This window comes from Epinephelus lanceolatus, chromosome 8, assembly GCF_041903045.1.
Source record: "Epinephelus lanceolatus isolate andai-2023 chromosome 8, ASM4190304v1, whole genome shotgun sequence".
NCBI lineage: Eukaryota > Metazoa > Chordata > Actinopteri > Perciformes > Serranidae > Epinephelus > Epinephelus lanceolatus.
Genome location: NC_135741.1, coordinates 34,891,602 through 34,913,602, shown reverse-complemented (window position 1 = coordinate 34,913,602; position 22,001 = coordinate 34,891,602).

Here is a 22,001-nt window from a genome sequence, read left to right as displayed (position 1 = left end):
GACTCCAAACAAGATACAACATGTTAATTAGTGAGCTTAAGAGTGTGCTGGTAGGCAGATTTTTGTTTTTACTTTGAACAAAGCCAGGCTAGCTACTTCCCACTTCCTCCAGTCATTGTGCTTAGCTGACAGGCTGCTGGAACTAGATTCATATTTTGCATATATTTTCCTACTGTACAGTATGTTGAGCCACGAAACACAGGAGAGGAGTATGGAGAGAATACAAACTGGTAATATGTTCCATTGCAATGAAATGGATATAAAAATTGTGTGTGTAGTCCCCTAAAGCTATAAAGGTTGAGTATTGGGTTGCAGAGGCATACTTTCTGACAAATCCTCCTCACTGAGAGAGAGATGACAGAGCTATGAGAAAAATGCCAGAAAGGTCAAGCAGAGCTCCCAGTCTGTTAACCATAAAAGCACAAAGCTCCACTTTGGAAATGCAGTGAGGGAAACAAGAGACAAGAGAGGAGGACTTCATTGTGGACGTGTGCTTCAAAGTGAGCAGCAGCATGCACCAGATTATTTAAATCCAAACATAGCTGTTACATCACTTTTAGGACGGTTGTGTTTATATACTGCAGTGTGCGGAATTTATCATGGTTGTGTGGCAAATACGTGTATAATGAAAGTTTTGAAAATTGGGACATCACGATCAGAGCTGAATTCCCTGTGGTTCTTTTGAAACAGGTGATTGAATTTCACTTTGTGATACATTATATATGCCATCTGGTGTGACAAAGGAGATCAGAGAATTAACATAAACAGGGGGGTTAAACCGACAGTTATTGTACTCCCACTAGGTGTGTCACTTTGGCACCGCCACAGTGCGATACGTTACACTGATAACCTGCATTTTTTTGTGGTTGATGGAACACTAGCGGTATCAAATGGCCAGTATTTGGCCTTTGAGGTGTTCACTGTGCAGTGTTTAAGCACTTTGCGCACTTCTGATTCCTGTTTGGTCAAAGGCTTGGTTGTTCAAACAACACAAATCAGCCTGTATTTGCAAAATGTTACCACTTTCCCAAGCATAAAAAACTCAGATGTTGGCATCTCAAAGGCTACCCTTATCCTCAAAAACATAACTCGAAATGTGGTTATGCAATTAGGCTTTTAACACCTTCCAAAGTAAGCAAAGTTGTACACTGGCACGATGAGAGGAGAACAATAAAAGTGAAACACAATGGTGTAGCCAAACAGCAGGCACTCACGAAAAGGGAAATAAAGCTGAAGTGACTCACTCCCTCATGGCTACTCCTCAGTGAGGAAGAGAAAAAAGAAGTGGCACAAAAAAAAGTCATTGGAACATCTCAAAATCGAAGCCTCAAATCTGGATCTGTGCTTCCTGTCCAGACCACGAGTGAGTCATAAAGGGCTGTTATATGTGGAGCGGACAAGGATGTGCCTGCTCCCTGCACCAGAATTTGCAGGCTTTGGCACTGGTCACATCCATGAAAATGTGCCCACAAGCGAAACAATCTCAAGCAACAGAGTACACATGATGGGATGAATGAGCATGCTCAAAAAAATCTGCTTAATGCACAAATAAACAAAGTTTACTGGCAATTCCATCCACTTTTATGCTTTTTCTCTGTGTTCAGTAGCTGGGAACAGTGGGCAATGAGTCCAGAGTAACACCAAAGAGTCTTTGTCCAAATCTTGGTTTACTGCAGAGAGGACTGCAGGGCCTGTTTGAAAAGCAGGTATGATGGCAGAGGATTGGAATGCCCCAAAATGGGCAGAGGAAGACAAGAAACGGGAGCAAAAGTCATTAGGGATGGAAGGGAGTGCCTGTAGGAGGGTGGAGGCGTGCAGATAGGGAAATAAAGGGGGTTTGCAGGGTGGACAGCAGAGAGAGGCACTGCAACAGGATGGGCGTTGATAAGTAAGTATAGAGGAGGGCTGAAGAAGTGCAGAAGCTGAACAAATATTCTGTTAGATGAAAGGAATTTTGAAAAAAACAAAAAAACCACAATGGTTTTTCAATGATTTTACATGCATTACAAGCCCATTTAAATGAACATGCTTCTGTTAGCTTTGGGGAAAAGACAATTATTTGCATTCTTTGCCGGTAACATTGTGTCACAGGAGTGGTTTCAGCTGTGTTTTTTTACGGTCAGGAGATCTCAAAGGTATTTTTAACACTTCCGATCTGTTACCCTCCATTTTACGTATGCAGCTATAGCGATTGTGAATTGGGCTCTGAGTGCTGCCAAAACACAGGTGACCTACACTCGACACTGTGTAGCCCGCTGCTAACATGCAGCTAACACTACAACTCCTGTGTAGACATGATGTCAGAAAAGAAGATACCCTCATGTTTATCTGTTATATGTGAAACTGTAGCCAGGAAACAATCAGCTTTGCATGGAGGCTGTAAGGGGGGGGGGGGGGGGGGGCGGGGGGGCAGAAGCTAGCCTGACTGTGTCCAGAGGAAGGAAATTTTCCTGCCTGTACCTTTTACTCTTTCTAATTAATGCGCCAAATCTTGCTAGTAAAAGCACAGCGTAAAAAATGACAGATTATGGTTTTACTCATGCTTTTTCACCTTGGGACAGAGTCAGGCTAGCTGTTTTCAGTCGTAATGCTAAGCTAAGCTAACGGTCTCTTCACTGTCCTCCCCCCAACGACACTATAGGTCGTTTATAGCGTGGATGTATTAAGAGACCTGGATGAAGATTGGTGATGTTGCCCAGTACATTCCTATGAAAGTTGCTCAGTGACGCATGAAGCCACAAAAGCTCTATTTCTGTGGTTTGAAATTACCTGGATCTTCCGCTTTATGGGGCCCATAGAGCGACTGCAGTTGAGTGGCTAACTTCCGCGAGTGTAATGGCTAACTTCTGGTTTATCACTCTGCTTACTCGAATGGGGATAAAATTATTTAATCGTGTGGCTCCTCTAGACTTTCAAAATGTTATCAGACGGAGTGGATCAAATCCTGATAGCCATTTTGTTTTGACAAAAACATTTATCCACCGATATACATTCGTCTCTTTCCCAATGTAAACCTATGGGGAAAGAGTCTTTTTGGGCCTACGGTGTAATTCCACTTTTGGCCACTATGTAACATTGGCTTCAAATCCTGGTGCTCTTCCCGCAGGGCTTGGTTTGTACAAGCAGCCTATTACAGCCCATATTTACATATATTGTTTGGTTGCGACCTCTAATGGCCATAGTAAATGTGACGGGAGAAATGGAGGAAGTCAGGTGATCTAGTTTAAACAGCTACAGCATCCGCCTAGGCTGTTTTAACTTACGTATTATGTAATATCATATCATCATATTACAGTAAGAACATAATGTAACAATGTGACAGTTATGTAACAAACGTACTTATTTTAGCACAAAGTTCATACTGCGTATAACTGTACCCAAACCCCGATAATGAAACGAGTCATTTCACATGGTTTGTTACGCTCAAAAAAATGTATCCATTGATGTATAGACTTCTCTTTTCCCATGTAAGTGTATGAAAAAACCTTCACGTGACTGATGTAATTACACTGTCTGGCCACTACAAAAATTGGCTTCAAAACCCGGCGCACTTGCTTTGGGCCTGGTAGGTTGGAGGATACAGGTTGGAGGATCAACTGCGATTTTCTTACCTATCTCTCGGCAAAAAGGGAATAAGCATATTTCCAAAAATGTCAACTTATTCTTTTAAAGAAAAGAAGCTTTAGCACAACAGCAGCAATGAATCACAGGCAATAGGGGGTGCTACAGAGGATCATACAGAAGAAAAAAAAGTGCAAGGCAGCAGACAGAAAAGAGAGAGAGAAAGACCCATCATAACCTCACAAACTGTCTCTCCTGCAAACAATAAAGTTGGGAATACAAGCACGGATTATGGGATAAGCAGTGGGAGCGGAATGAAGTGAGAGTGTAATAAAAACAAAAAGGGGAGTCAGAGCCAAACAAGAGCTTCAGTGTGGAGGGAGAGCCAGATTTATGGGTTTCAGGGAAGAATGTGAGGTGTCCAATTCCTCACTTGTCTTCTGTCCACAACCCATAATCCTGCTCTCTGAAGCTGACAAAAAGAAAAGTATTTCAAATTAGAAGACGTGTTTGCTCTTTGACCTTTCATCTTTAAGGTCAAAGCCACAGGTGACTTTGAATAACGGAAAAGCAAAAGTAAAAAGGTGGATGTTGAATAATTTCTGGATGCATGTGTTGGCTGGTAAAGGTCTTTGCTGCTGGACGGCACTCACATCTGTGCTGGCCCAGGATGAAATGTTCTGTTGGATGAATTTATAGTCAAGAAAATAAGTCCTGGGACACTTTGTGAAATCTGTTCTTGGTTTACAATACTAAAAATGAGATGGGTACGTCTAAAAAGGCTATTTTCTTACTATTAATCATTTGTTTTGTAATATTAAAGTCAGATACCAGTGAAATACCTTCATATTACTGCTCTATACTTTTCTTTTGTATTTTCTATTATCAGTTATTACATAACTGCTTACTTCCAGTGAACTACCACACCCGGTTCAATAATTTACTCAGACATTTGGAGTGAATTAGGAATGACCTGACCCACAAGGAGAGGGGCTGTCAGGGAGTGGTCTGTGTGTGTGTGTGTGTGTGTGTGTGTGTGTGTGTGTGTGTCTGGGGGGCATTCAGAGGGGAAACCTGTTGCGCTGAACTATGGGTATTACCTAATCTATTTGTTAGAAGAGGCGAATCGTCTTTGAAGTCTGCCCCATTGTTTTAACTTCTGTGGCACCCACAGCCACATGTGCACACACGTGCAAACTCAAACACTCAAGTACTCAAGCATGCAGGCACAAATTATGCTGACACAAAACACAAAACAATACCAGTTCACTAAACTAGTCGAACGTATTGAAGTAGTTTGACCACTCCACTCTTCCTGCCTGTTATGCTGCGTTCCATTTACCTCAGTAGTCAGATCTGGGAATGAGCTCACACCCAAGTTGACTGCATTCCAAGACAAGTTGGAATCATAAAACCAGCAGCAATACCAGTTCCAGCCACGTTAGTCATTGTTAGCAATACCAGTTGAAAACAATGCATTTTGCTGTTTGTTGTGAATACAAACACTGTAGCAATGTCCACAGAGAGAAGTAAACTGTGTTAAGACAACTCTCACTGCTGTTGATAGGAAGAGCAGCCATCTTGGATTTTGAGGTCAGGATCGTTGAGGTTCCTCTGACCTTCTGAGCTGGAAATCTGACTTCAGGGAAGTTCAAGTTGAAATTTCAGCCTGGGAACTTAGAAATTCAGACTTTCCTATGTAAATGGAATGCACCACCAGTCCATTTGTGTGCGCCCATGTGCGTTGTTTGTGAATCCTGTCACATCCGGTCACACAGGTATAAATGAAAAACACCCTCACGCAAATGACTGTCCCGTGGCAGTAGATGATGATAGATGTTGTATAAGTCTTTCAACTAACAGGTTAAACCAGATGTCTGAATTGGGTCAACATTGAATTAGCAACTGAAGAGTGTGTGTCTGTGTGTGTGTTTGCGTGAGTGTGTGTCAAAGGTAAAAGTTTAACATCCAGGATCAATTTCCTGTTGACATTCAGAGATATTCTCTTTGTTGATCAGATGACTTGAAGAGTGTTTAGAAAACTGACATACACGACAAGACAAGCTCCACATTTGCTCTCCCTGCAGGATTCAGATTTGTTGATGCTGGGTTAATTTCCAAAAGAGGAGAGTAATCATGTTTTGGGGGTTTTAAAGTGAGGCAGCTCAAGAGGCTGGATTTTGCTGTGTAACAAAACAATGCCATTCTGTCTGTATAACCTGAAAATGTTGCTTATCAAGTTAGAGACTTTAAAGGAAACCTGATGAGCAGCTGATTTGACTTCAGTCCCATTTGCATGAATTTCATTTCAGTTTATTTACATAAATAATCGTCTGTTCTGTGACAACAACAAGGCCTCTGCAGTGATGGTGAATGAAGTGGATTGAGCACTGTGTGTGTTTGGTGGTTGAATGAGTCTGAATGCCTGTGCGCATGCACCCTTCCGTGAGAGAGTGTACTGTGTAAACTATCACATGACTGCTGCTGATACTTCAACACCTTTTGTGGTTCCTCTACTGAAAGTGTCAATTATTGATACGGGTCTACACCTGGTCACTGCGTTCACACCCTCACGCCCAGCCCGCAACACATTAAAGTGTATTTCACAACTTTGCATTTCAACCTTATCTTAAAATGTTTGAGGGTTTGTTAAGATGGAGTACACACCCTGGTTAAAGAACCTGTAACCAGAAAACTGTAACCATATACAAGGACACTTTTTTAGTGGTGCTTTCTCATTGGTCAGAGTTCTGCAGATGCTGCTGCTGTTGCAGTATTTGGATTCATTCAAGATTCATTGTGTACGTTGTCATATCAGTGCGAAGCTGATGCTATCACCAGTACTGATAGCCCTGTAGTGCAGTCACAGTGCAATAGCTGGACAAGACTTATCTGGGTTTGCTCCTAGTTTTTATTTTGTGGCTCTGACAGGGAGCAGCTGCAGTGTTTATGAACATATTTGGCACAGTGCAATTTTTGTACAAATACTGGCATGACAATAGCCAGCTATTCCACCAGGCTTTTAATCTCAAGTAAACATTCAAAGGGCAGTTTTCACAGCCCAGTATCCTGGGGATCACTTCCATGGTGAATGATTCCACACCTCACGATTTATGTCCAATGCGAGAAGTAATGTGCCTTTTACATAGCAAAGTGTCTCATGGCTGTAATTTTCACATCACGAGTAGTATACATGCCATAAACAGTGGTGCCCCTGAGTAATTTTTCATGATAGTGACCAGATGAGCCCCTGAAAATCTTGGGCCGACACACCAAAACTTGCTAATGCTAAAGAAAACTTATTTGCTTATGCTAAAGAATAAAGGCTAGATGAAAACTATGTCAATATGAAGAATTAAGGGATCCCATACTGATATACTTTGTTTTCCTAAATTACAGTTAATGTAACTAATTATAACAGTATAAATAACATTTTGAGCTCCCTAACCTTCCTGTTTTGATCGTCTATGTATCTGTACATACATGTGAGATAATTTATTGTTCTTCAAATGGGCTGGTGGTCTTTTTTCTTTAAAAGACAAATATACAGCTTTAATTTTGAGGAGTACACTGATTGTAAGAAACAAAACATTTACTAGAAACAAGCCTTATCAAGTTTAAAAGCAACAACACAAAGGCGTCCAATTAGTTTTGATTATTTTCACAAGGGAGAGGGGGCGCTGTGGTCTCCCTGGCCCTCTTTTCCATTGCTTTGAGGGTATTACAGCGAATAAATTTAATTCTCACAGTTCAGGCAGTAAATAGGGCACTATATAGTAAAAAACGAGTGATTTCGTACACAGCGAACATCAGCTAATATTAGCTAATGCTAGCTGATGTTAGGCTTGTTAAACTTCATGCTGAGAGTACCTTGTGCCTTTGTACAGCACATCAGCAGACATAGTCTACATGTCCAGCTGCCTTCAGTAACTTTATCTACAGTTATCTTTGTTAGCAGTCCCATGCTGATGTTTGCCAAACTGAGGCAGGGCTGTAGCATTATTTAACGTTTGTCTTTCTTTACTTTATCTTTCCAGCTTCCCTCAGATATGGTGGAGAGAGCAGTGACGGCTGGGACTGTGAAGCAAGCCAAGCAGCGCAGGGATCCATGCTTGTTGTCTACGTTAAAGACATGAATAACATGCAGCATTAAACAAGGATGTTGTGGGTGTCGTTAGTGTTATGTTCATGGACGATTTGTGTATATTCAAATATATGGAAAATGATTCAGTGTTCTCTCAATTGTGAATTGAATTCAAAAGGAACTGTTTTCACTTTACAAATATATGACATGAAGTACTTTAATATCATATTGTGTGTTTCTGTTTGTGACTTTGTTCTTCCAGTTTTCTCCTCAAAGAACTCACTTCACGGTCCATTTAACTTACTGCAGCTCTTTAAGACGATGATGTGATTCGCCAATATTAACTCCACCTCCGCTGACTCCACCTACTGATGCAGTCTCTGCTCAACAGTATATTTATCCTGCTTTGACCCTTTTTTCCCCCACTGTACTCAGCTGCCCCAGCACTGCACCTCCTTACCAAAACTGCAAAAATGACCTGGTGACAGCCAAATGCCGCAGCAGCCATGAGCGGCGTCGACCTGCTTTACGTTAAAGCAGGTCGACAGGTTTAACAACGGGGGTTATGTCCTCAGGGAGAATACCTGCAGATCAGACAGAGGGGGGAGGAATCTCCTAATGATTGTTACACACAAAGAAACTGGTACTTCTTCTGGACAAAGAAAAACAACCATTAAAGTCGAACCAAAAGGAGAGAAAGAGGTGTAAAGGTGTGACTCAAGGCAAAGTTAGGGGAAGCTAACAGTCTGCTACAGCAGGGAGGGGTGCAGCGTGCAGACCTGTTATTTCCTACCCAGTCAGTATGCTGTGTTGAGATAACAGTTGGACACTTTTTTTTCTGTGTGGGGTTTATTTTCTCTGAAAGGCATTGTTTTGGAAACCAGTCACAACACCTTTAATGTTGCTGGCTCCCCTGCCGCTGATAAGAACTCTAAGTCCAAGAACACACACACACACACACACACGCATACACCCACACACACCCACGCCCACGCTTTTGAATTCCCACAGATGTACTTTCCGTCCTCCACTGGATGTCTCTCTCTCTCTCCCCCCCTCACACACACACACACACACACACACACACACATACATACCTACACACACACAAACAGATTCAATCACCCAAAACTAACCCACACCAGATAAGCCCACACAGGCACTCGAAGTGGAGTGGAACATTACACAATAAAGGACAGGAACTGGTCAAATCTATACTGTGGGGAGGAGTGCAAAGGTCTGGAAAGATTAAAGTGGGACAGATCATCATGTCCCTCACCTGACACTTCACCTGCAGCCTCTACCTGTGCACCAAACACCTGCACTATACTGCCCCCTTCTGCTGCAGCTGGTCTTATAAAACAGGAAGCCACAGAAAAGTGGGAACTCTGAGGTTTTGTCATGAAAAGCTGTCGGTGAACCAGCACAGTTGCATTCTGAACAAAAATCTTGCGCTGATTTCAGTTAAATGTTGCAGATATCAAAAATAAAAAGTGCTGTTCTTCAATTATTTCATGGTACGGTTATGACCAGCTGTCTGCTCAGCCGAGCAGCAAAAGAAAATACAGCCATTGTGAGGTCTGGCTGCATGTGTTTGCATGTAACCTGACACTGTTATGTAATGCCTTGCTTGGGAGATGTGTGCATCGGGGGAACAAGATCCTGGGGATGTTAAGTCTGTCAGCAGGAGAATAGGCTGGATGTTTACAACAATGAGGGACATTTCCTATTTTGAAGGGAAGTTGAAGGATTACCAATTTTGGTCAATGAGTCAGCTGCTACGTCCTGTTTCCATGGAGACTGGTGTGTCCCCACCTGTCGTTTCACGGAAGATTGACGCAGGCATCCATGACTAAGTGGTTACATCCAAGCTGCTGCTCAGTCTGACCCAGGGTCTCTCTGTTCGTTACTCAGTAAACCATTGGTCAATAATGAAGGAGTAAGGGTTGTGTGTTGTCTCTGCTGAGTGCAGACAGGGCAAACAAATGACCGTCATATGACTGACATCATTTTAGGGAAACCTGCTGGTCTTGCAATAATTATCCACAAACTAAACAGCTACATACCAAAAATCAGTGGGTCAATATTGACCCAATTTGCTTTTTTGACCCACATTGGGTAAGTATGACATCAGTGCAATAGTGGGCTAATTTTACTCAATACCCATGAGTAGAACACATGACATGGTGTTTCTTTTTATATTACTCTTTGGTAGTTTACCCAGACTAAAATAAAGTATGGTCATGAACTGTTATAATATACTCTAGCTCTTTTAAAAGTTATTATTTGTTACGGATTGTTAAATTTCATATGCACATCATTTTGTACAACTTACAATACATAGTGTATCTGACAGTGGCCAGGTTTTCATCTAAATGTAGTGTAATTATTGCCTGTTATGTGAATATTAGGAGTTGGTGCATCAAGATAAAAAGTTGCCAGAGTAAGGGACGTGATGAAATGGTGCAATTAAGAGCACCGGTCAAATGATGTGCCTTTTTTTTTTTTTTTTTTGCACTTTGTTGCATTTCAACCTGGTCTCACTCCGAAGTTGTCGAAATAAAAAACAAAAAAAGCTGTCCTTTAACATTGCCATTATGAAAACACAACAGGACAAGAACAAAATTTTAGGCGTTAAAATTCATGGACTTTCACCCAGGAAAGCGGTGTTCATGTCCTGTAATATTATAAAGCCAAACCCTGTTCTTTTTCCCTAAACCTAATCATGTGTTTTTGTTGCCTAAACCCAACCACATGCATTAGTTTTTGGAGTAACAAAAACGTCAAGTCGGGTTGCTGTACTACGTACATAGTGCATTTTTTTTTTAAAGAGACTGCAAGTAAACGGTAAATTTCCTGTAAAAACGGAAGTGTATTTTGAAACAAGACAATGCATGTAACAGGCAGAACTTGACACGGTGTCCCAGAACGTCAACAACCAACGCACCCAGGGTACCTTTCACATTGCATCTGTACATGGAAGTCCATGACCAAATGTTGTTAATGTGTCAAGGTCAGAGTGAGAATGTGTTGTGCATTTTGCTTATATCGACACAACAACTTTCTCACGTCGGCCAAACGTAAAAGTGTTTTTGTAATATTTGTCTAATTTATCTGTGTCTCCGCTCAGGTACATTTCTGCACAAATTGAAAATGCACATAAAAAGTGATGGATGAAAATGCATTCATTTTTAAAGGAGCTGTATGTGACATTCTGAGCATTAATATAGCAGCAAAACACTGTTTGCTATGTAAAGATGTAGTGGAGTAATGATGTCCAGAGCTGAAAATTAAGTCATGTTATCCTTGTCTGTGTTGTATCCCGAGCTTCTCTTTTCTTTGCGGTTGCGAATGCATGATAGTGCATGTGAGTCCCTGTGTGTGTGTCACAATGGCTACCAAATTGCTAACACTCTGCACTGTGCTCATACGGATGTTATCAGGACAGCGGCAGCACAAAAGCATAGCATAGCATAACCATCTTGCTGTTAGCACCATTAACTGCTCGCTGCCAGCTCAGCCATCTCCATCTTGAGAGCCATGTGCAGATCAATCTTGGCCCAAACTCTGAATCAGCTAATTGAGATAAAACTTGATGCTTGGTTATGTTAATCCAGCATGGCGTGTGTCTCATCTTGAGTCAGGGATTTTAGTCTACAAAAGCACTTCAAATACTATTAAAATGTCTTATGTCGAATTGAATTGAATTTAAACAGCTTTGAACTATCACCAGACAGATACTTCATTAAGTTTTGTGAATCAGTTCTTCTTGAAATAGTAACCACATTATGATCATTTAAACCCCTATATTTGGGGCCTGCTCACTGAGTGCATCATTCAATAAGCAGGAATTCCCCCCTGCTGAACTCAAACCTAGAATTTAATGACTAATCTTGCCTTCCTTCCTCCACAATTCCCCTGATAGTTTTGTGTTACTGGTCAGGAGTGTTGTCCTTGTGCAGACACGTTCTTATCAGTCCTCTTGTTATGTTTATGTTCAAACAGCACATTCCTGTGGGGGAGTAGGGTGTGCAGAGCCGGATCGGAGCACAGCGCTGCAGCTGGAGGGTCAGGAAGAGATGGAAGGAGAGAGAAAAAGAAAACATTAAAAGCCAGAAAGTGATTAGAGGACTCACAATACTGCACACAAGATCTGGCTGGGATGAAGGGGGGTGGAAAAGTGGGAGTAACACACAGGGTGGTTGAAAGATAGATAGCTTGATGGGAGAGAAGGAGAAAAACTTTGCAGACAGGAGAATGTAGGTTGGAATCAAACAAGGCCAAGGATGAAGAAGAGGCCAGAATTACAACTAGCAGATGACAGAGGACACAAATAAGATGACAGGCTGAGTACAGGAAAAGATGCAACAGTACAACGACTGAAAAAAAAAGATCCTACAGAAAAAAGAGAGTTTCAAGCATGGGGGAAGTGAGACAGTTTCAGGAGGGAAAGGGAGGAGGGAGGCCCAAGTCCAGTAACTTCTGCATTCTTCCACATAGTCTCTGGTCATCATCTGCCACTCCCAGGTCAAAGGTCAAGAGAAGAGACAAATTGACATCAACTCCACACCCAGAAGTTACACATACAATCAGGAAGAGGAGCGCACACAAGCGCAAAAATGAACACAAATGATGCACCTATGCAAACATGAATGCAGGGCTGTTTGCGTATGCATGATGACAGCCACTCACACATGAACACACAGGAGTTAACTCACAAGCACCCAGATCAATAGAGACACCTGTACAGTTTACTGTACAGCACTGGGCAAGTTAATTTCAAGATGTAATACATGACATATTACTATATTATTACTGCAGCACTACAGTATAACTGTCTGTGTAATGCGGTATCACGAGGCAGTTCAAAATGGATGATGCTAATGTAGTTTTACAGCAGGTAATCAAAGCACAGAAAGCTTAAGTTTATTGCAGCTCATTTAAAAAAGTGACGGTTTATTTCTATGGGTGGAGGATACTGTACAGTCTAATGAAGGTCTGGCCCATTTATGCACTCATGTGCAATGCGCACTACTTTGTATCAAATTCACCCTCCTTTATTAACAATAGTGTGATGGTACAGAACAATTAAATAGCCCTTTTTAAATAAACAAAAAGCCCTGGACACTGGGACGGGCAGGCAGACAAAGGAGCACAGTCTAATAAATTATGTGTCATGGATAAATATTTGGAGGCCTATTATATGAAACACAATAGACAAATGGTGAGGTTAGCACAACAAAAGTCGATTGACATGCAAGTCAGTTACTATGACAAACACAAATAAATAGACCAGAACTAGAAGACCTACCTGTGGGTTCCCAGTGTGCTGGTCAGCTACAGCAGCGCCAGAGAGAGTTGTGTATAAAGCGGATTTATACTTCTGCGCCTGACGTGCACCTCCCAAAAGAGACCTCCTGTCTGTTTTTGTAAGCTGAAAATCATTTCCCTCAGTGGAAATTAAGCTTTTATTTACTTTTATTTCACGGGTGAGAAAAAATGAATTGTGAAGATAATAAAGCCTCCACATAAAAACATTTTAAGTCTTGTGTGTGTTTTATCCTGACTTCATATGAAGAGGAAATCTCAGCAAATTTATACAATGTAAAATGCCACAAACTTGTGCTAATAACGTTAGCATGTTATCTTGCCATTTATAAGACAGTTTTTTTGCTGGTGAACCCTGTGAGTTGTAAGTGAGATGAATTTTGTAACAACTAAATGTTGCTGTTGTCCCTGGCTTTAAATGAATAGAGGAAAAGTCCGCCAGCCACTTGGCTAATTTATACAATGTAAAATGCCATAGGCTTGTGCTAATAACATTAGCATGTTGTATTTGTGGGGAAAATGTGTCCAGATAAAGACAAGTGTTTTGTTTGTGATTGCTGCGAGTTATAATAAAGCTGATTTGTGTACTTGTAATTGAAACTGTCTCTATTAAGCCATGTTTAAAGTGTGTTTTGTATCAACTAAATTTTATAGCACTCCACAGAAACCCCATTACAGTGTTTTAGAGGTGTAACTGCAGAGTGACACACCACCGCACAAGTATTAATGCTCACAACGGCATAGGCCACGTGTATAGGCTCTGCATAGACTTTGCATAGAGCTGACGCACAAGTATAAATCTGCCTTAAGAAGGAGAAATTGCTCCACTGTTGTAGGTGATGTGAATAGAAAAACATCCAACATGCCAACGCACATTTGATGGCATCACCCAGATGTGCCAATCATTGAGATGAGGAAACATCAAACCAAAGCCAACTCAAGCAGCCTTAAGACTAAATTGGGCCAGCCAGTGGCCCCTTCCCTACTTTCAGCACCCTTGCCCAAAACACACCCGTCTTCAAACTCTACCGTCATTCTGATCTCAACTACTTACCTGTAAAGTTTTGTGAGTGTATCTTGCACGGTTGTGGTGCTATCGTGCTGACAAATTCTGTCCACAGACAGAGCTAAAACACCTGGCAAAATAATCAAAAGAGCTTCTGTGGAAGTTCCAGCTGCAGTTGGTGTCACCTGGACCACATTTTGCCATGACGACACACACACACACACACACAGACTCACAAGATGAAAACAATGCCAGCTATCACAATGTTGTCGCAGCTGGTATTAAACAGATAAATACATACAACCCCAATTCTAAAAAAAACTTTGGACATTGTGTAAATGTAATGAAAAGAGAATGCAATAATTTGCAAGTTCTTTTTGACTTGTGTTAATGTACACTTATTCTGAATTTGATGCCTGCAACAGGTTTCAAAAATGTTGGGCTTGGGGTAACAACACACTCAAACAACACCTGTGTGGAACATTTTACAGGCAAACAGGTTAATTGTTCACAGGTTTAAATACCATGACTGGGGTTGAAAAAGGCATTCTCCAAAGGCTCAGTTGTTCACAAGCAAGAACGGTTACTTACATAATGAAAAAACACTGTGGGCAAACAGTCCAACAGTTTGAGAGCAACGTTTCTCAATGAACAGTTGCAAGGAATTATTGGATTTCACCATCTACAATCTATAACATCATCAAAAGATTCAGAGAATCTGGAGAAATCTCAGCATGCAAGGGACAAGGTTGAAAACCAACATTAAATGGCAGTGACCTTTGACTCCTCAGGCTGCACTGCATTATAAAACATGATTGTATCAAGGATATTACTACATGGGCTCAAGAACACTTTTGAAAACCATGGTGAGTAAACAAAATTCATAGCTGCATCTACAAATGCAAGTTAAGACTTGACCATGCAGAATAACCACCAACTTCTCTGGGCCCGAGCCCATCTGAGATGGACTAGCACAGAGTGGAAAAGTGAAGTATGGTCTGACGAGTCCATATTTCACAAAGTTTCTTGGAAATGATGGATGTGTGAAGGTACCCTGAATGTTGAGGGATACATACAGGTTTTGGAGCAACATATGCTGCCATCCAGACAACATATTTTTGTCCCTGCTTATTCCAACAAGACAATGCCAAGCCACATTCTGCATGTGTTACAACAGTGTGGCTTTGTAATAAAAGAGTACAGGTATTAGACTGGCCTGCCTTCAGTCCAGACCTGTCTCCCACTGAAAATGTATGGCACATTATTCATTCATTCATTCATTCATTCATCTTCTAATCGCTTCATCCTCTTGAGGGTCGCGGGGGGGTTGGAGCCTATCTCAGCTGACATCGGGCGAGAGGCAGGGTACACCCTGGACAGGTCGCCAGACTATCGCAGGGCTGACACATAGAGACAGACAACCATTCACACTCACATTCACACCTACGGACAATTTAGAGTCACCAATTAACCTAGTCCCCAATCTGCATGTCTTTGGACTGTGGGAGGAAGCCGGAGTGCCCAGAGAGAACCCACGCTGACACGGGGAGAACATGCAAACTCTGCACAGAAGGGCTCCCACAATCAGGATCGAACCGGCAACCCTCTTGCTGTGAGGCGACAGTGCTAACCACCACACCACCGTGCCGCCCTATGGCACATTATGAAGCCCAAAATTAGACAACTGAGACCTTGGATGATAATTACAATCATATATCAAGCAAGAATGGGAAAGAATTTCGTTTTCAAAATTTCAACAATTAGTGTCCTTGATCTTGAGACACAGCCGGGGGGAGGAAGGGGTCCGGTCTGGGGACCTCAGAATTGTATCCCTGCTTTTCGCAGATGATGTGGTTCTGTTGGCTCCATCACACCATGACCTCCAGCATGCACTGGAGTGTTTGCTGCCGAGTGTGAAGCAGTTGGGATAAGAGTCTGGCTGGGCTCAGCCTTAGAGATAGGATGAGGAGCACGGACATCCGGAGGGAGCTCGGAGTAGAGCTGCTGCTCCTTCGCGTTGAAAGGGGTCAGTTGAGGTGGCTCGGGTATCTGATCAGGATGCCTCCTGGGCGCCTCCTGCCGGATATGTTCTGGGCACATCCCACTGGTAGGAGGCCCCAGGGTAGACCCAGAACACACTGGAGGGATTACATAACTCGTCTGGCATGGGAACGCCTTGGGGTCCCCCAGGAGGAGCTGGAAAGTGTTGCTGGAGAGAGGGATGTCTGGGATGCCTTGCTTGGCCTGCTGCCCCCGCGACCCAGCCCCAGATAAGCGGATGAAAATGGATGGATGGATGGAGTGTCCTTAGTTCCCAAATACTGACCATGTGTTGATAAAAGATAAGATGATGTCACATGGTGGTTAACATTCCTCTGTCACAACTTTTCTGAAATGTGTTTGAGGCATCAAATTCAGAATGGGTATATATTAGGGATGTAATGATATGGAAAATTTGATATCTCGATTATAGTGACCAAATTATCATGGTAAACAATAATATCGCAATATTTTTTCAAGCGCTGTAAAATGTCCAAAAAATAGATATATTGAAATAACTTCACTAAATCTTGTAACTACCTTATCATACCAAAATGTTAACAGCCAAAATCTTATATTAAAATGAAACTTTCACATTAAAGGGGCAAGGGATTGGCACAGCAACAGAAAATTTTATTTTAAATTAACAAAGTATGTAAACACATTACAGGAGCAAAGCTTATTTGTCTGGTGCATCTTAACAGTCAGCAAAATACGTAAACAATTTATATAGCACGAGAGGAAAAATATATATTAAACTAAACAATGCAAGAGTAGAACACAAAACATACAATATATAGAATAGATATCACAAAAGTGCAGGAGAAACCAAAAAAACCCTAAGGGCAATGGTCATCATTACATAGAATAATTCACACATTAGAAGTGTGCATGTGAGTCAGAGGAGTCAGTGCCTGTATGAGAAAAGGAGTTCATGTTCTCGTGTGTGTGTGTGTGTGTGTGTGTGTGTGTGTTAGGTCAAGACAATGAGCAGTGAATTCAATTAACCTTATAAAACCGAGAGCCCCCACTAAGGCTCTCGGTCAAAGGTTAACACGGCAGCGTTTTATGTTGTTTCCTTGAGCTTATGTCGAGAAAGCATAACTGGCCGTCTGTATCGATTCTAGCTCGCCATACGATAACCATAATCACAGTGATTAAATCATAGTTGATCTCAGTTAGCGTTACGTTACGTCGGTTTATATTCTGTCAGCTCCACTCAGTGTTTACAGCTCCGTTTCGTTTTGAAACACTTAGCGGCATAGCTGCTAATACGGCTGTTAGCTAATCAGCTAGTATTAGCTCCTAAGTATCTTAAACGAAAACGGAAAACCTAGTCGCCGTTTAGGAGGACAGATACAGCTCAAATGTCTCGTATACGTCGAGAGTTACACATTATGACAATCTTAGTAAAACCGAAGTCCCTCACACAATAACTGACGTTTGCATAGCATAACTTGCATTGGCTGTAAAGCTGTGGATGATGGTCACGGAGATGAGCCAGCAGATTTGTAGTGTTGCTACCCTTCACAGCAGCTTTCTTTCTGCATGTTCTGCACACAGGATAGGTGTCCTCCACCAGCTGTCCCTCGGCATTCTTCAGAAACCCAAAGTACGCCCAGACCTCAGACTCTGTGCGTTTAGTTGGGGGGGAAATGTCCTGAGTGCCGCTATCACCACCTTCCGCCATGTTTTCATTCTTTGTGTTTACACATGGTACGCATTCACACAGCGCCTGCATCGCGAGACTTGAATGAGGCTGTTATTACATATCCTGATAATCCACCGCGATAATGCAATTAATTTAAACATAAACGGTAATTCTTACCGTGTAAAAATTAACCGAAATTTACTGTAATATCGGTAATCGTTACATCCCTAGTATATATATTTACAAAAAACAATTAAGTCTATCACTTTCAACATTTGATATTTAATATCTTGTGTTTTGTTCAATTGAATGTAGGTCAAAAAGGATTTACAAGTCATTGCATTCTGTTTTTATTAATGTTTTCCACAGTGTCCTGACATGTTGGAATTGGGGTTGTAATAAAACTACAGGAGTTCCTTTTTTTGTGGAGGTGAACAAACCAACCTCGGAAAATGTCTGACTGACAAAGCGTTACTGGGATTAAAAATTGTATTGTTATGCCTAAATTTCAAATTGTAATCATGTAGTGCATTAATAAGTATTTTGTTACTGGAAGTCATTGAGGCTAATGTTTGCAAGTTAAGCAAACTAGTTTCCACTTTCTAAATGACTACGGGGACCACGGGTCTTTCCAAATGTTAAATGTTAAAGGACATACATCCTAAATTACCGAAGGCACATGACCAACATTACATGGGAAAAACATTTTGTATCAACATTCGTAGGCCACAGGGTTATGATCTTCTGTAATCCAAGTGTCTGTTAACCACTGCCATGGGAAACACCCACGCATGTGCTTGAAGCTCAGACGCTGCTTCTACTAAGTCAAGACATGGTTTCATCCTCTTTTTAAAAATGGAAAAATATGCACAATAGGCCTTTTTCATAGAGGGCATTTTGGCATGTCACGGTAGGAAAAGCAGAGGTGTAAATAATGAAATTAATGGTGGCTGAATTCTTTGATGTCTTGGTATTGTGCATGCTGACTGACTGACAGTCTCAGTGGGACACTTGACTATAATGGAGCCACTGTGCTTTTTCTACACTGAGAATGAGAGATATTAAAGTTTTACTTCGAAGAAAATCATGAGTAAAGCATCGCCTTCACATTAAATATTCAGCATTCAATGATGACGTCACATCTTATTGAGCCACAAAGCGTTTCCATAACTCTTGCGAGCAGGGAGGGGCGACTGGAAAGGTCTGTGAATGGCCTGCTGGCTGACTTCCCAACATGCCAACATATGGCTGCCAGACAGTCAAATTCCTCTCAGACCAGACATTAGCACCACCCAAGGGGCACTGAGGTGGCTGCAGATTGTCATCCTGCATTTTCATACTCACATGCTGCAGCTAGTGAACATATGCAAAATTTTTCAGCTCCCCAGATTGGCTCTTCCTATCTTTCACTCCAGCTTTGTTTCTTTCCGCTGCCCCCTCTTTTCTTCTCACGGTCTATCTATGTGTGTGTCTAAGTGAGTAAGCGTGCGGACGTGCACTTGAATGTGTTTGCCTGCAAATTACAGAGGTGACAAAGGCCACAGCAAGAGGAATAGTGGGGGAGGAGAGAGCGATACTTTTCCCGCCATTTGGAGTGAATTGAAACCATACGTGGCCACAGTGGCGTGGCATGGAAAAAAAGGATGGAAAGACTGACAGAAAGGGAGTGGAAAGCTGTAGGAAAATGGTATGGTTTCATTATGGTCGTTTGAGGGGGAGGAGGAAGAGGAATAGGAGGAAGGGGAGGAGGGGATATAGAGGGTTTCCTTGGTATGGGGATACCCCCTTTTAAGAAGGATTTCCCTGAAGTGGCCTCCCTCACTGCAAGTTCCATTTACTGTACAATCAACAAGGCGGCAGCCAGGACGTAATTACACGGGACGAATGAGTCAGCTACTGTACCTGAAATAGACACAGCTTGAAAAACGATGTTAACAGATGGGACAGATATAACTGCAGGCTTTGAGGGCCAATAAGAAAGAGAGGAAAATATGGATAAACTTAGTGATGTCCCTGGGTTTCTGTTTCAAAGTATTTAAGGGGATAGAATCAATCTGTTTCTCAAAACTGACTGTCTGTACAAGTAGTTTCATCAGAGGTCACAAGTCACAAGTCAGCTCTAAGTCTTTGCACTCTAGTCCCAAGTCCTGAACTTTGAGTTTCAAGCCCCAAACAAGTCATAATGTGCTCTTCACAAAGTGTTGTACCATTTTATAAACAGAATAATAACATTAGCTTAGCATTAGCTTGCTAACTATGTTAATCTTACCCTCCACTTCACGGTTCTTTGTGCAACTTTAAATGTCAAACGTAGTTGGAAGTTGTTGTCTCTGTCTGTAATTTTCCACTCAGTGTTTTGCATACTGCAGTTCATTTTTTTGTTGACCACCGCATAGTTTTTGTATGCAAATTAAATTATATTTGGCATCATTTGTTCCAACTGGCTCTCAGTAATATAACGTTCATGGTTATCTCCTGGCTGCAGCTTGTTTGGATGCTGTCTGATTGGTTCAAATAAAGCAGATCTAGGGCATTAACTGCACCGTAACCATATTTTGTATTCTGAGCAGTATTTTACTGTAATATGTATAGTAAGATACTGTGAACGTTGCAGACAGTATGTTACTGTGTATAGCGAGACACTGTGGGAAAATACTCAATGACAAAATCTTAATGTTGTGTTTGGGTGAAGACTTCAAAAAAGTCCATTTGCTTTTTCGCCTCTCCCTGTACTGTATACTGCATTTTTTTTATTGCCATTTTGTGTCTTTTAAAACTGTGCAAAAATAAATCTAAATCTAAATTTACAGTGGTATGCCTGCCTATAAGAAACTAACCAAGCAGATTTTTTAACATGTCACAGTAGGAAAAGCACAGGTGTATTCAATAACATTAATGATGGCCACATTCCACTTAGGGGAGGCCCTGATATTGCCCATGCTGGCTCACTGAAATAGCATACTGGGAAACTTAATGGAACTGAGCCATCGTTAATGTTACTGATTTCACCTGTGCTTTTTCTACTATGACAAGTCTAAATATCTGCTGTGAAAAAGCTCCATGGCAAAAACAATTTGATGACATTTTTTTTAACCATTGTGGTGGAGGAGTAGCCAAGCATTATGTCAACCTACCTCAACAAAAACCATAAGTATATTATTTCTGTTATCATTTTATGTAATATTGAGACTGTTGCAATTGTTCATTTTATTTTATTTTATTTTAAAGGACCATATTGCTAGTAATAATTTCTCAGTAGAAATTGTGATTTCAGTCACGTACTATAAATTTGTTGTGAAGTAATGAAACTAATCGTAAATTTAAAAAAGTAATAATACTGTAGTTTAAAAAACTGGAAGAATACTGCAATGATACTGTAAATAAAAATACTGTAGCGATACTGTAAATGAAAACACAGTGATGACACTGTTAAATTAAAATACAGTAATGATACTGTAAAAAACCTTTAAAGTAACTTACTGGCGTTAAGCTGTCATGAAGTTACTGTAAAATTTACAGCAACTGTTTGATCTTTTGTGCGACTTTTGAGTCAAAAGGCTCAGGTCCAGGTGAGGTCAGGAGTCAATGGTGTTTAAGTCGAGTTGAGTTTAAAGTCAAATTTCTGACCACAATCTGACTCGAGTCCAAGTCATGTGACTTGAGTCCACACCTCTTGTAATGATGTCAGACAGCTGCTCGTTTTGACTTTGAGCAATAATATTTCAGTTTAAATACTTTCTAGACAAAGAAAGGCTGTGTAACTTTTAGTAACTTCTGCAGAATATGTAGCACATTCTACCTCTCCCAAATTTAAAATTAACTTCATAAGCATTAAAGCATACACTCGCTGTTCAAAACATCTGTCTTGGTGTGGTAGCTTATGGTGGCTAACCATTGTACGTTGTATACAGGTAGTGCTGTATTAACGATATTACTGAGTCATTCTGCTGATTTTATGACTTTCCCATACTTCAGCTACTGATAATTTTGTTTTTTGCAGTCACTATTGTCCTATAATTACCACCTGTGGTTACTTTGAAAGGAGTCTGTGTAACTTTTGCTGAAAGTAACCATTTGTACCACAAGTGGCAATCACAGTCAGTTTGCTAGAGTCAGGACAGGAAGAACAGGTCTGACTCAGGTGCATTTTGTTGCTTACACATTCAACATTTACAGTAGAGGAAGAATGTTGTTATTCCTTGTTACAAAAGTTACATAATCTCGCTATCATTTACAGGATAACCCCAAGTGGTCCAACATGGATAAAAGCATGTCACTGGCTTCACATTAAAGGCCTGTGCTGTGAACAGGAACACTTGATTCTCACACAC